The following is a 14,969-nucleotide window of genomic DNA, read 5'->3' as shown; positions in this document are numbered from 1 at the left end:
ATGGCGAACCTTGGCACTCCAGATGTTTTTGAACTACATTTCCCATGATGCTCTTGCACTCTGCAGTGTAGTTGAGCATCATGGGAAATGTAGTTCCAAAACATCTGGAGTGCCAAGGTTCGCCATCACTGGCCTAGGCTATAGGAAGATTGCTGGAAGCATGTCCTGTGGTCTGATGAGACCAAGATAAACTTATTTGGTTTAGATGGTGTCAAGTGTGTGTGGCAGCAAACAGGTGAGGAGTACAAAGACAAGTGTGTCTTGCCTACTGTCAAGCATGGTGGTGGGAGTGTCATGGTCTGGGGCTGCATGAGTGCTGCCAGCACTGGGGAGCTACAGTTCATTGGGGGAACCATGAATGCCAACATGTATTGTGACATACTGATGCAGAGCATGATCCCCTCCCTTCGGAGACTGGGCCGCAGGGTAGTATTGCAACAAAATAATGACTCCAAAGAAACCTCCAAGACGACCACTGCCTTGCTGAAGAAGCTGACGGCAAAGGTGATGGACTGGCCAAGCATGTCTCCAGATCTAAACCCTATAATGCATCTGTAGGGTATCCTCAAATGGAAGGCAGAGGAGCGCAAGGTCTCTAACATCCACCAGCTCCGTAATGTCATCATGGTGAGTGGAAGAGGACTGCAGTGGCAACCTGTGAAGCTTTGGTGAACTCCATGCCCAAGAGCAGTGCTGGAAAATAATGGTGGCTCCACAAAATATTGACACTTTGGAACCAATTTTCACTTAGGGGTGTACTCACTTTTCATATCAGCTGTTTTAGACATTAATGGCTGTGTGTTGAGTTATTTTGAGGGGACAGCAAATTTACACAGTTATACAAGCTGTACACTAACTACTTTACATTGTAGCAAAGTGTTATTTCTTCAGTGTTGTCACATGAAAAGATGTAATAAAATATTTACAAAAAATGTGAGGGGTGTTCTCACTTTTGTGAGATACTGTATATGATTTAGCTGGAATATAACAGTACCTTTTCAGCAGCAGTAGATTCTCATTCTCCCTCTTAACTGTGTGGGAAAAACATGGGATTGTGTGTAACACATAAACACATGTTTTTTCTGTGTAATTAAGAGGGCTGGGCTGGAAGGGAGCATTTGTATTTTAGGCACATCCCCCCCTTCTATGACACTGCAGTGAGAGGCATGCCTCCACTACAGTATTTGTATTGGACAGCTGGGACCAATATGGTACTTTACTATTGGTCCAAGACTCCATGATGTTTACTGAGCTCAGTGCCTCTGACAAGAAGTGTGTCAGCTTGTATTTAAAGTGGCCGCTCTGTATTTAGCTTCTACAGAGTCCCGTATCTCTGGAACCATAGGTTGTAGCAGCCTCACATTTTTAACAGTGGTGGGGTAGGACTTAGGCTACATACTCTTTCTGCCCCTCTGACTCCCCTGACTGTACATCTCTGAATATATATATATATATATATATATATATATATATATATATATATATTGTGGGAGATTAGCTCGTGGGGATCACCTTTTCTCGAAATGAAGGCCAGCACGCAGGCAGTTTCTTTAACGTCTGGTGGGTTGCCAGCTTTATTTACAAGTGGTTTGCAAAACCATAAAAATAAACAAAGATAGTAAAGTAAGTCCTTGCCGTCCAGCGCTAAACTAAACAGTAGACTGCTCTCAATACAGTGCAGGGCTGGTCCCCATCACACACAAAACATGAGGTAAAGCAAACCTTCTTTTTCAATCCAAACAAACAGAGCTCCTCTCTCTCAGATTCCCTTCTGAGTCTCAGGCCAGAGCCCTGCTGTGCTCTCTTCCTGGTCATTTAAAGTCTACCTGAGCCTGGACTCAAGTGGACCACAATATTGGACTAGAGTACTGGAACCAAGCCTGCCACAGAGGCTGGAAAAACCTGGGCTGGATTCCGGTTCAGTCTCTTACAATAGAACAAATGCAAGGTGAAATATACAGATTATCGATGACCTCACCTCGCATACCGTCACAATATATTTTATATATATATATATATATATATATATATATATATATGCTTTTGTATTCTTTTTGCCTACTTTCTATTAATGTGGCCAATGTACTGGAAACCGCAGGGGCATTTATTCCATTTAATTCCAATTTAAAATCTCCTTTTCATATTTCCTTTGACTTTCACACATCCATAGCAAGCCCCGCAGGAATATGACCTTTTTTGCCTTAAAAAAAGCAAAGGTTATATTTATAGGTGGATCAATTACATTCTTAACAATGTGATCCCTAAGGGTCATGTTGTAGTTTTTTATGATTATTTATTGACACGTATGATGTTGAAGTTGTTTTCTGTGATGGTTTATTTCTACATGTGATGGTTTATTTATTCACATAGTACTTATGTGGTTGCACAGTACTTATTAATAGATTTATTTAGCTAGGTGTAAGAAACACATATTAGACTTAACGGCAGCCAGGGGAGTATAATTTGTTATTATTACCACTTGTTTTATTTTTATGATTTCTTAGCATATACTGTATAGGTATTTCAAAACTGTAACTGTGATTAAAACACCTTAAACCTGGTTGCTCAGAGAATCATCTTAAATACAATGGGGGTTATTTACGAAACGCAAATCCACTTTGCACTACAAGTGCTTTGCAAGTGCACCTGAAAGTGCACTCGCTCTAAATCTAAAGGGTACACCTGAAATGAGGGGAAGCTCTGCTGATTTTATCATCCACTCATGTGCAAGCTAAAATTATGTTTTTTATTTTCCTTGCATGACCCCCTCTGATCTACAGCAGTTTTACTTCCAAGTGCACTTGCAGTGCAAATTGGATTTGCCTTTAGTAAATAACCCCCATTGTGTATAAATGACCCAAACCGACATGAAGTTTGGAAGAAAAGGGGCTTAAAGTGCATTTCCAGCCATACGTATTTTTTCTTGTTTTAGGTAGAATGGGGCAGGATTAGAACCCTTTTGTTACATAAATGTACACTCACTTCTGTCTTGCTGACAAGATCACACAGGAATGGAAAGAAAAGCTAGAATAGGGACAGAGACTCTACTAAAAAAAAAATTTTTTTTCTGCCTATGCTTCTGTTGGAGCATCCCCTCACTTAGAGGCTATAGCTGCCCATAGATAACTTGATTTTCTTTCCACCGCAGCGCTATTGTATTCTACTGGCAGAGAACAATGATTACTGCTATCGCGGCTAAAGCTGCTGGTAGTAATTGCATGTAAAAAATCTGACAGGCTGGTTGTACCCAAGTCAATAGATGAGCAATCAGCCTGCCCTTACATTAATTGAATCTCTGCATGTTCCTGCTGAACTGGCCAAATTTTGATCCATGTATGGCCGGGTTAAGTCTTTCTAATGGTGCCTCGGATAGCAGTGAAATCTTTGATCTGTGTTTATGGAAAAGGTTCTTTACTGGAAGAACTTTGAAAACGTTGAATAGTCTTTCACAGGAATTGATTCTAGCAGGCTCAGTAGATTATTAAAAAAAACAACAACAGGTTGAGTGTGTTTTTAAAGCACAAAATATAAATGGCTCCTTACAATTTATTATGTAGCTATGTTTTCTAGAAACCAAGGGCCCCCTAAAAGGAAATATTTTTTTTAGGAAATGTCAGACTGCTTTGCCTATAACATTCCTTGCTCAGCCTTCATTTTTTTTCTCTCTCTAATACTTCACCAAATGACAATAATTGAAAAACAGTACCTTCTCTGATTCATTGTATTAGTAGGATACAGCTTGAAAAACACATCCAGAGTGCACAGGCTCGTCCTCAATTACCTTTGTTCCTTTGGATAGACGTCATACATGTTTTTTTCCCCATATCTTCCAGGTATTCAAGGACCTCTCCAGACTAATCACATTTTAGGAGTACAAAAGCACTTTAAACAGTTTGAAATAATGAATCAAAGATTAATGCATTAAGATGCAGTTATTATTGTAATGTATTTAAAACGTTTACTGTTTTAAGTGGCTGTATAGTATTTTTTTATATATATTTTTTATCAATTATTTTTGGGACTAATAAAATTCGGCTTTTTAATCTTTTATTCAGATAAATATGAAATATAGCATATGAATAGTTAATGTTAACATTTCCAACGTTTTCTTTTTACCATCTTATTTTCATCATTCAGCTTCAACCAGACATTTCATCCACAGTATTTTTTCTCTGCCACTAGATGTCCTCAGTCTGGTGGCTAGCAACATTCCACCCACTTCTTTTAAACCCAAGTCAGCCTTTACCCACCCCAGCCTGTGACTGGACAGCGAAAGGAGAAGCAGCACAGTAATGAGTTTATGTTTTCTCTGTCACTCTGCTTTCTCTTCCTATCAGAATGTTTCTTGTCAGTATGCAAACTGACTGGCTCCCTGTGCTGCTTCTTCCTCTCATACTCCATCTCTGCTATACAGGGACTGCAAGAGCATGATGTCAAGTCAAATTCAGGTATTTACCCTGCTGGCATTTAGAAAATAAATTTAAAGATGATTTTTATATACAGCAGTGGTTTCCACGCTGTGGCCCTGGGGCTGGATGTGGCCCTTTGCTTACCTTTATCCGGTCCTTGAGGCATTAGTACTGCCACCAACAATAGAGCATATTTCCTGTCACTGACACCAACAATGGGTCATACTTCCTTCCACTGACCACAAAATTGGGACACTATTCTTCCCACTTACACCAACTATTTCTCCCCCTAATACCAAAGATCAGGCATTGTTACTCCCACTGGGCACAGTCCGGCCCCCCTGAAGTATGAAGGAGAATAAACCGGCCCCTGATATACAGTATACTCAAAGCTTTGCTTTGATTTAGACAGAGAGTGAATCAGAGCTGTGACTCGTTTTTCCTCCAACCCTCTCCCTACCTTCTCTGTCCAGATGGGGTCATGTGAATTTCATTGATGTTGTATTCACATTATTGCGTTGCATTAACAGGTCTATACTGCAAAAAACTGGTGAAAAGTAGTGCCCTTCATTCTTAAAGCGGGAGTAAACCCGCAAATTCTTTTTTTTTTTTTTTTTAAACCTGCAAAGCAAAAGGCATAATGAGCTAGTATGCACCGCATACTAGCTCATTATGAAATACTTACCTTAGAACGAGGCCCCGACATCTGGCCCGATCCACGCCGAGGGAGCTGACATGCTCCCTCGGCGTTTCTTCTGGGTATCGCGGCTCCGGCGCTGTGAGTGGCCGGAGCCGCGATATCGTCACTCCCGCGCACGCACGCGGGAGATTTCATTCCGGCCGGTCGGCCACTGCCGGATTTTCAGGCTGAGAACCCCCTTGTGCGCATGCGCCGCTGCAGTCAGCAGCGCATACCAAGGGGAATATCTCCTAAACCGTACAGGTTTAGGAAATATTTTTTTTACCTACAGGTAAGCCTTATTATAGGCTTTCCTGTAGATAAAAGTTAAAAAATTGAGTATACAACCACTTTAATGGTGCAGATCATAGGCTTGCGCACGGGGTATGGCTGAGCACACTGTTATTATTACCCCCCATTGTGACTTCGTCCATGCTCCAGTGGGCCTGGGCAGCAAGGGAATTGTATGTGGGCAGGAGAGGGAAGATCAGTGGGGGGATGGGGCACTTGGTGGGATAGGGGTTAATTAACATATTAAAATATATTTAGGAACAGTATTAATGCCCCGTTTTGTTTCTGCAGTGTATGCATTCATGTGCAATATGTCACAGGTTCATGTGCATTATGTAAAGCAGACCATTGAAATAAATAGGCTTCTAATGCATCAAAATGTCCCAAAAATCAGATTTGCCACATGTGCGTTGCCTTAGTGTGTTGGGGTGCCATTCAAAATGAATGGCAATACTTGTAGCATGTGTAGCGATACCCCCGCAGGAACTTCCTTAAGTTAGTTCAGGACGTTACTCTACCTCTCAACCCCAATAACAGCCTCAGCCCCTCTGGCACACCTGGCAATAGTGTAAGTGCAATGAACAGTGAGAAACACACAGGGTTATGATAAAACATAGAAATTTGCCTACTGCAATATTTCTGTGGAAAAGAGTAACAAACAATAACAATATATATATTCAAAATAACTGGAGAGCAATAAGTGAGATTAAGAGCAATATAGCTCTCAAGCTGCTTTTAGGGGATTCCAAACACTAGAATGGCCCCAAGAGCAGAGGCATACTTGAATGATAAATACAGGACAATATGCCACTTCAAATTAGATTGGCTCTATGAGTCCAAGCAGGAGGAGAGCAGAAGAATGCCTACCTTTGTGTCAGGCCTCTCTCTACTGTCCCCTGACACCACAGGCCCAACTTTACACACCTATTCAAGTCAATTAACAATGGTTTGACTTTATAGATAAACTGTCCCACACACCCTATGCAGATGTGTGTGGATCCATATGGCACTAACGCTTCAATCCTTTTTGAAGCAAAGATACAATTTGGTGTCTTCAGCTAGCCACTTTCGTTGCTGCACTTTAACTCCTGGGTAGTAGGGCAAACAATATAACTGGCCCAGATTATCAAGTGAAACAGACAGTATTTTGTTCAACAAGGTGAGAGGACAATGATGTCTGTATACAATGACTCAGAAATGGATAACCTTGTCCTTTATCCCTGTATTACTACAAGTGTCAGCAAGATAACTACCCGAAATGATGTTTGTATACAGTGTTCAAATAACTCCTGTAGTGCAGTGTCTCTGTTCTCTGCAGATGGACAGAAATACCCTCTCACCAATTCCGACGAACAGGGCCCAAGATAACGTCCTGGAACAGGCAGGCTTTCTCGGTGACCCGACCGGTCCCCTCACACTGGAACGGTTTACTGTTGGCGGAGATACACCTCAATATACATCTGGGATCCCCCTCTCTCAATCTGGATGTCTCAATTGACAGTGAAGGCCTTAATCGTGCAGAGAAATCATCTGAGAGACAGCATCTCTCCCTCAGGTCTGGTCTCTTCCCTCCCTCAAGGCTGACTGAACTTTACCTCAGGACACAAAATGGAGTATTTTACTTTCCTGTCAGCACAGCCTCTTGGGATTTGTATTTCTCCCTATATACCAGGGGCCGTTTTTTGTGGGAACTACATGTCCCAGAATCCATTGCAGCTCTCTCTGCAGTTCAGTACAATCTCTTCCATTGGCTGTTGTAACTCTGCCCTCCATTGGTTTTCCTCTATCTGCCAAGAGGGGCACAAGAGAGGACACTGAATGCAGAGCTCTGTGTGTGTCAGCTAATATTACATTAACTGAGTCATTGAAAAAAGTAAGGGGGGGGGGGTGAAAAATCTCCCTTACAACTGCTAGCAGGCAGATCCCCCTAACTCAAGCTGGAAAGCCTGTGTACATTGTTCCAGCCAGCTTGCCAGGATTGCAGGTTATTGAGTGAGACAACCGCTACACATGCATTGTAGTAATGTATGCGTTACCCTGGTGCAAAGATATAAATTGGTCCTAAACAGGGATTTCACTAGTACCATACATCCAGGCAACCCCCTACCGGGTGCCACGGTTACCCAAAGCCGGAATTACACCTGCCAAAGCAGCAACCAGCATCTCTCCTCATTGGCTACCTGTCATAGCAATAAACTTTAAGAGCCGAGGGAAGCTGCTTCTAGGCTCATACTTGGCTCTGACATGTCACAGGACAAGGGGGAGCTGGGGTTAAGAAAATCCCCCAGCATTCCTGAAAGGGAGAAGATCTGTGTTGGGAGGAGAGAATTTGGGGGTAAGAGGATGTGTGCTGGGGGATGGAATTTGTGGGGAGAAGAGAATTTTTGCTGGGAGAGGGGATTTATGGGGGGAAATCTGTGGGATGGATTTGTGCTGGAACCCTGCACAGCCCAGGACACCACATCATCACAAGCACAATGCATTTAGGAAACAGTCCAGTGCTTTGTTTTCTTTTGTTTTATTGAGCTTGGAAAACTTGGATGGGGATAGGGATATTATGGAATGCACATTTTACTTGAAAAACATCTTCAGTTGCTTGTAGAAGAAAATTACAGATCCAGCTGGAACACTTTTGGGGTGGGATGTGACGGGCACTCTGTCAGCTCCAGCAATTTCTCATGTACCTGATTGTAGAGCCCGATATGCAGGGAAAAGCCTCTCTTACACCTCTGACTCGAGAACCCCTAATAGAGCACACAGGGAGCTTGGGAGTGCAGAGTGGCACAAGTGCCTTGCAGGATCGCTGAGATCACTGGAGCAGAGTCAAGGTTCAGGCCGAGTGTCAGGTCACTGGAGTCCAGCTGACAGATGCACTTCGTAGGAGTCAGGAGTGCACCGCTAAGGTAGTGGACCCTGGGACTGACTGCTGCGGATTGAACTCTGGGAGGTTCAGGAAGCAGGTCTACTGGAGCATCAAAACATATCCCACTGGGAGCTAGAGGATAGATTCCCCAGGGCGCGGAGTCTAAAAGCTAACAGGTGTTCACCAGAGCCTCTGGTGGTGAGGATGGACTGCGCTGCAGTCTGGCTCCAGGTCGTGGCCCCCAGGGTCTTACAGCTCACGCTCAAGGTAGATCTCAAGGATAGTAAAGGGATAAGCCAAAGTCGGGGCGACAAACAGACAAGAATAAACATAGAACACGCCAAAGGTCAGGGCACAAGCAGACAGGGATAGTGGAGAACAGGCCAAGATCGATAACTGGAATCAGACGTAGGAGACGCAGCAAGCAGCACACAAAAGCTAAACACACCATGGGTGATTAGCAAGGTTGGCTTGCAAAGCACAGGTTAATATAGTGTTCCAAATTAGAGGCTGAGGTGGATATATGCTGAGGGAAGGTTATATATGCAGTCAGGTGAGGGTGGCTGGCCTCTAAAGGTGAACACATGGAAGAAAGGTAAGCTGACAGAGAAAGATTACTGCATAACCATGACACCGAGTCAGTAACAGGCAGGTAATAAAGGGAGAGACAGGAGCAAAGTCAAGACAAGCCGGGATCAGATGCAGGAGGAAGGCAGGAGTAGTCAAGGACTAACCAAAAGTTTAGCAGGGTTAGGGTTAGAGGGTAGTAGGGGGTCAAAGGGAACACTGTAGACCAGACAACAATGAACCTGGGCATCAGTCTCCTTTAAATAGGGCATCTGGTGCCAAGAACTGTCACAATGTGCGCACCAGTATTTGTGCATCTTCGCATGTGCGTGCGCCTCTTCTCATTGGGAACCCATGCACAGATGTTCTTCTGCTGTTGACATTTTGATTACTGGCTTGCCCTTCTTGACACTATTACAGTCAGGGACCGCGGAGCCCCTTTTTGATGTGTAGAAAAGTCCCAGTGTCCAGCTGTCTCCTGTGTAATCCTAGCACGAACTCTTCAGGCACTGCCAGCCCACCTGGCTGCAGTTGCTCCTTTCTCTAGCCCTCCTGGCTAATCTTCCCACAGTCATCCCAGACTGTCACACTCACCAGCCATCCCGGCTGCCTTCTCCCTGGAGATCTCCTCAACATGTTCACTAGCCCCATGTGTTGTAGAGGGTCCCTCCCCCAGAACTCGAGCCCCAGACTTGAGATCTCACCCCCCCCCCAGACTAGGGGGCTACCCTCAAGGGTCTCCGACAGCCTCCTTAGCACTCCATCTCAAATTTCCACCCAAACTCTCCTGCCCCTGCTAGGTTGACTCAGAGGTTTTATGAGGTGGCCTTGTCCCTGCCATCCCATCTGTTGAGGATTGGTCAGGGCACTCATGAATATTCCAAACAGCTCCTCCTAACCTCCGCCCTATTCTTCTGTAAGTTTCTCACAAGATCCAGAAGTATGAGTAGGTACCAGAGATGATGAATGCTGAGTCATACCAGCCTCTCTGAGTAACTCACTCCCAAGCCAAACATTTGACCTATACTAATAATAAAAAAAACTATCACCTACTTTAGCACACAAGAGGTTGTTACACTTAGAAGGGCAAGTGGAGAGAATATCGCTTGTGGGAGGGGAGTTTTGCCCTTTCCTGACCCCTGCACTCAGTGTTCAGGAGTCAGGTGTAGAATGCAGTGAAATGCTGACAATGTTTCCCTTTCCACTCCTCTCCTCCATTCATAAAAGTGTACCATAGCTTCCAGCAAGTGATCTATGAAAGGAGGACGGGTGCATGAATAAAAGATCTGCCTCCATTCATAAAGCACTTTTAATTGCAGGAAGCTATAGTACAACATCTATGAATGGTTTGTCCCCAGAGCCCCCCTTTTACCTACCGGAGCCCGATTGTTCCTGCACTGGGGATGAGCACACCTGCTCGAGCCGGTGTCTCGGGTCCCAATAGATTGATAGCAGTGCAGCCATTGGCTTCCGCGGCTGTCAATCAAATCTAATAACACGGGAGCCGGGGAGAAGCCGAGTCCTGCTGTTTGTTTCAAGTGACACAGCAGCAGGACACGGGAGAGCGCCTGCATGGGTGCCTGAGGGAGAATGCTTCCCCAACGGGGCACTCGAGAAGAGGAGGAGCCAGGAGCGCCACTGAGGGACCCCAGAAGAGGAGGATAGGGGCCACTCTGTGCAAAACCAATTACACAGAGGAGGTACGTATGACATGTTTGTTATTTAAAAAAAAAAAAAAAACATGCAGAACCGCAAGATTACTCCAGTTGGGTGTATGGGGGGTGCAGAGGATGGAAGATTTCAACTAAGACAGCCACTAGTACAGGGCATACTTCTCAATGATTGTAAGAATCGTCGCCTGTGCTGTTAAAAAAAAAAAAATGTACTTAAAGGGTTATTCCTCTTTTAAAAAAAATCAACATCACACACCCTCCCTCCCCGGTCCCCGTTGTACTTACCTCCATGGGTGAAGAGCTGCCAGTACTCACACAGCCAGTGGTCCCTCTCCTTCTCTGTTCAGCATTCTGGAATGGATTCTGATTGGCCAGTGCCAGCACAGAGCATTGCTCTGATCTATCCTGAAAGCCCTGTACAGAAAAGAGGGAAGAGAGCATAGATTTCAAATCCCTGGACCGTTACACTGGATACATGCAGAGCTTATCACTCATGGAGGTAAGTACAGCAGGAACTAGGGTGTGTGGGTGGGGATGGCATTGATCCTTTAATTTTTCTCTGAAAATACTTTAAAACAGAACTTCACCAAAAATAGGAAGTCCAGCCTCTTTGGCTCCTCCCCCCTCCTCTCCTATTTTTGGACACATTTTGTTTGTGGGGGGGGGGGGAGCGAATACTTAGTTTTAGATAGGTACCCGCTCCCACTTCTACTTGGATCTAAACAAAAGTTTGCGCCGCCCCCCTTTTTGTCCACAGCCTTCTGGGACAAGTCTCTGGTCCCAGGAGGCTGCGGGACCAAACATAGCGTGACTCACGCATGCATAGTGTGAAGCCTCAAGGAGTCAGCCTTGGTTCACACTGGTGAACCAATCAAACTTCAGTGTGGGTTCCAAAGCCACAGATCAGTGCGATTTGCACCTTTGATTTTATTGCGGCTTGCAACTTCTAACAATAAAATCGAAAAAAAAAAGTAAAGCAGGAACCTTTTTTTGAGGCAATTTGAACATTTGCGACTTTTTATGCATAATGGAACTGTCAAATCGCACTGGAAAATTGGTGTGAATGAGGGCTTAAAGCTGGCTTCCCAATGTAAACATGCCAGCGCCGGGGACCAGAAGACCAGCAAAGAACTGGTGAGGACGTTATCTCGTTTTTGAAACTCAGAAGCTACAATATTTGTACCTGCTGACTTTTTTTTGCGGGGGCTCCAAGATAATGAACCTTACACTGCTGATACCTTGGTCAGCAGTCAGAGATCATTTCTATATTGTTTCACCTCTGCATTACCACCATCTGCTTTACATCAGAGATGGAATACTCCCATTACAACTCACAATCCCACATATACAATGACTCAGCCTGGCATTTTGTTTACAAATACAAGCCACTTTCTCTCATTTCCCCTCGCTGATTGTTCCTAATACGTTTTAAGGTCAACAAAAGGATGATAAACATGCTATTTATGTGAAGCCTGAATGGGGTAATAATGAAGTCCGCTCAGATGGGTTGTTTTCAGTGGAAATAGCTGATTAAATAGAGATTTATTGCTCCAGCTAATGTTCGCAGTCATTTCATGGAAATAATATAACACTGGCTTAATGCAAAGTGAGCAACACAAGAATTACTCTGGAACGTAAAGCACTTCCATTTTATATGAAGTAATACGATGTATTCTTGTATATGCTGATTGTTTACCAACAATATATGCATTTAAGGTGAGCCTGATTTAGCAGTTTCCTTGTACAGTGGAACCTTGGATTACGGGCATAATCCATTCCAGGAGAATGCTTGTAATCCAAAGCACTCGCATATCAAAGCGAGTTTCCCCATAGAAGTCAATGGAAACTAAGATAATTCGTTCCGCATTGAGTTCTATTACATGTAATACCGCATGTGGCCAGAGGTGGGAGGGGGCGCCGGAGAGCCTCGGAAATACTCAGGGACAGTTCGGCTGAACTCGGAAAGGCTTGGAAACACTCAGTAACGTAAGTATTTCTGAGTGTTTCCAAGTATTTCTGAGTGATTCAGAGTATTTGCGAATGGCTCAGAACCGTTCCGAGTGTCACTGGTGCCCCCACACCTCTGGCCAAATGTGGTATCGCACACCCCATTAGCTTGAATTCTGCTCATTTTGCGAGACAACAGTCGCAAACCAAGTTAGGATTTAAAAGAAAAAGTTGCTCGTCTTTTCGAAATGCTCGTTAGCCGCGTTACTCATTAACCAAGGTTCCACTGTGTTGTGTCTTCTTGAGGCTCACTTACACTTGTGGTTGGGGGTGGTAAAAACACAGGGTTGCGTTGCATTTTTACCAACTCCTCCGCCTTATGCTGCAAAGACTGTAGACAGGGGTGTACCCACGTTGTAGCCATGATGTGTTTCTTTGCTTGTCTCCCCTTGTGACATTCCGCGAGCAGCACTGCTGCCAAATTCCGCGTACACGCGACCGGACTTTCTGGCAGAAAAGGTCCAACGGTCTTCACAATGGACTTCCGAGCGAGCGGACTTGCCCACACACAAACGGACTAAAGTCCGTTCGAAAATACATTCGTTTTGAACGTGATGACGTACGACGGGACTAGAAAAGGAAGTTCAATAGCCAGTAGCCAATAGCTACCCTTGCATTATATTTGGTCTGTCGGACCAGCATACAGACAAACGGTTTTCCCGATAGGAATTGAGTCCGTCGGACAGATTTGAAACATGTTCTATTTCTAGGTCCGTCAGAATTTTTTAAAGAAAAACGATCAGACTATCCCACACACGATCGGACTATCCAACGGAATGATTCCGTCTGACCTGTTCTGCCAGAAAGTCGAGTTATGTGTACGAGGCATTACACCACCTATATAGGCAAACGGGGCCTTGCTGAACTGCCCTGCAACCATATGCAATGCACATGGTGGGACTATATTTATTGGGTTATAACAGGTGGTGATGAGAGGAGATTACATATTGCCTATTTACCACCGTCAAACACCCCTCAAAAACACTGAGGATCACTTTTCAGAGGCACGGCCGTGACAGCAGCATGGGTAAATGTAGCCTAGGGTAGGACTTTAATTCTTAGGCTGCCATGCCATTTATGCATTATTAATTAACCCTTTCATGACTAAGCCTATTTTTGGAATTTGGTGTTTACAAGTTAAAATCCATATTTTTTGCTAGAAAATTACTTGGAACCCCCAAACATTATATATATTTTTTTTAGCAGAGACTCTAGAGAATAAAACGGCGATTGTTGCAATATTTTATGTCACACGGTATTTGCGCAGCGGTGTTTTAAACGCAACTTTTTGGGAAAAGGGACACTTTCATGAATTTGAAAAAAACGAAACAGTAAAATTAGCCCAATTTTTTTGCATAATGTGAAAGATAATGTTACGCCGAGTAAATAGATACCAAACATGTCACACTTTATAATTGCACGCACTCGTGGATTGACAACAAAGTACGGTACCTAAAAATCTCAATAGGCGATGCTTTAATTTTTTTTACGGTTACCAGGTTAGCGTTGCAGAGGAGGTCTAGTGCTAGAATTATTGCTCTCGCTCTGACGATCGCGGCAATACCTCACATGTGTGATTTGAACACTGTTTACATACGCGGGCGCAACTTCCGTATGCGTTTTCTTTGCTTTGCGAGCTCGCAGGGATGGCGGGCGCTTTAAATTTTTTTACATTTTTTTTATTTTATTTTATTTATTTGAAAATGAATAAATTCTTTAAAAAAAAATAATAATAATTTGATCACTTTTATTGCTGTCACAAGGAATGTAAACATCCCTTGTGACAGTAATAGGTGGTGACAGGTACTCTTTATGGAGGGATCGGAGGTCTAAAAGACCCCCCATCCCTCCTTTACACTTCAATGTATTCAGATCGCCGAAAACGGCGATTCTGAATACCGTATATATTTTTAAAACTGCCGCCATTGGCAGCCGAGTAAACGGGAAGTGACGTCATGACGTCGCTTCCGTGTTTACGATTAGGATACTGGAACGAAGCCGATTACGGCTTCGTTCCAGTTCCTCCCCGGCAGCCGGAGGCGCCGGATCTTGAATCGGTGCTCCCAATCAAGCGGGAGCACCGGTAACAGCGGCAGGAGGCGGCGGGGGGGGGGGAACGTTCCCTCCCGCTCCTCCGGCATAACAGCCGAGCGGCTTTTAGCCGCTTCAGTTGTTATGGCTGGATAGCCAATCGCCAGCTGAACAAAACTGTACCGGGATGATGCCTGCAGGTGCGGGCATCATCCCGGTATACCCCCCGGAAGCCGAGTACGCACATCTGCGTACACTCGGCGGGAAGGGGTTAAGCAGAATATTATTTAAAGCAGTAGTAAACCGCAGGAAAAAAAAACCTGCAAGAAAATGGCATCGCATACTAGCACATTATGAAATACTTACGTTCAGAAATGAAGCCCCCGCAATGGTGCCTGGTCACCACTGAGATGGCTGACATGTCCTCCCCGGCATTTCTTCCGGGGTAG

This window comes from Lithobates pipiens, unplaced genomic scaffold (assembly GCF_037356315.1).
Source record: "Lithobates pipiens isolate NorthernLeopardFrog02 unplaced genomic scaffold, aLitPip1_a1.2 Scaffold_10, whole genome shotgun sequence".
In the NCBI taxonomy this organism is placed as follows: domain Eukaryota; kingdom Metazoa; phylum Chordata; class Amphibia; order Anura; family Ranidae; genus Lithobates; species Lithobates pipiens.
The sequence above is the reverse complement of the archived record's forward strand: the minus strand, read 5'-3'. Positions refer to the sequence as shown.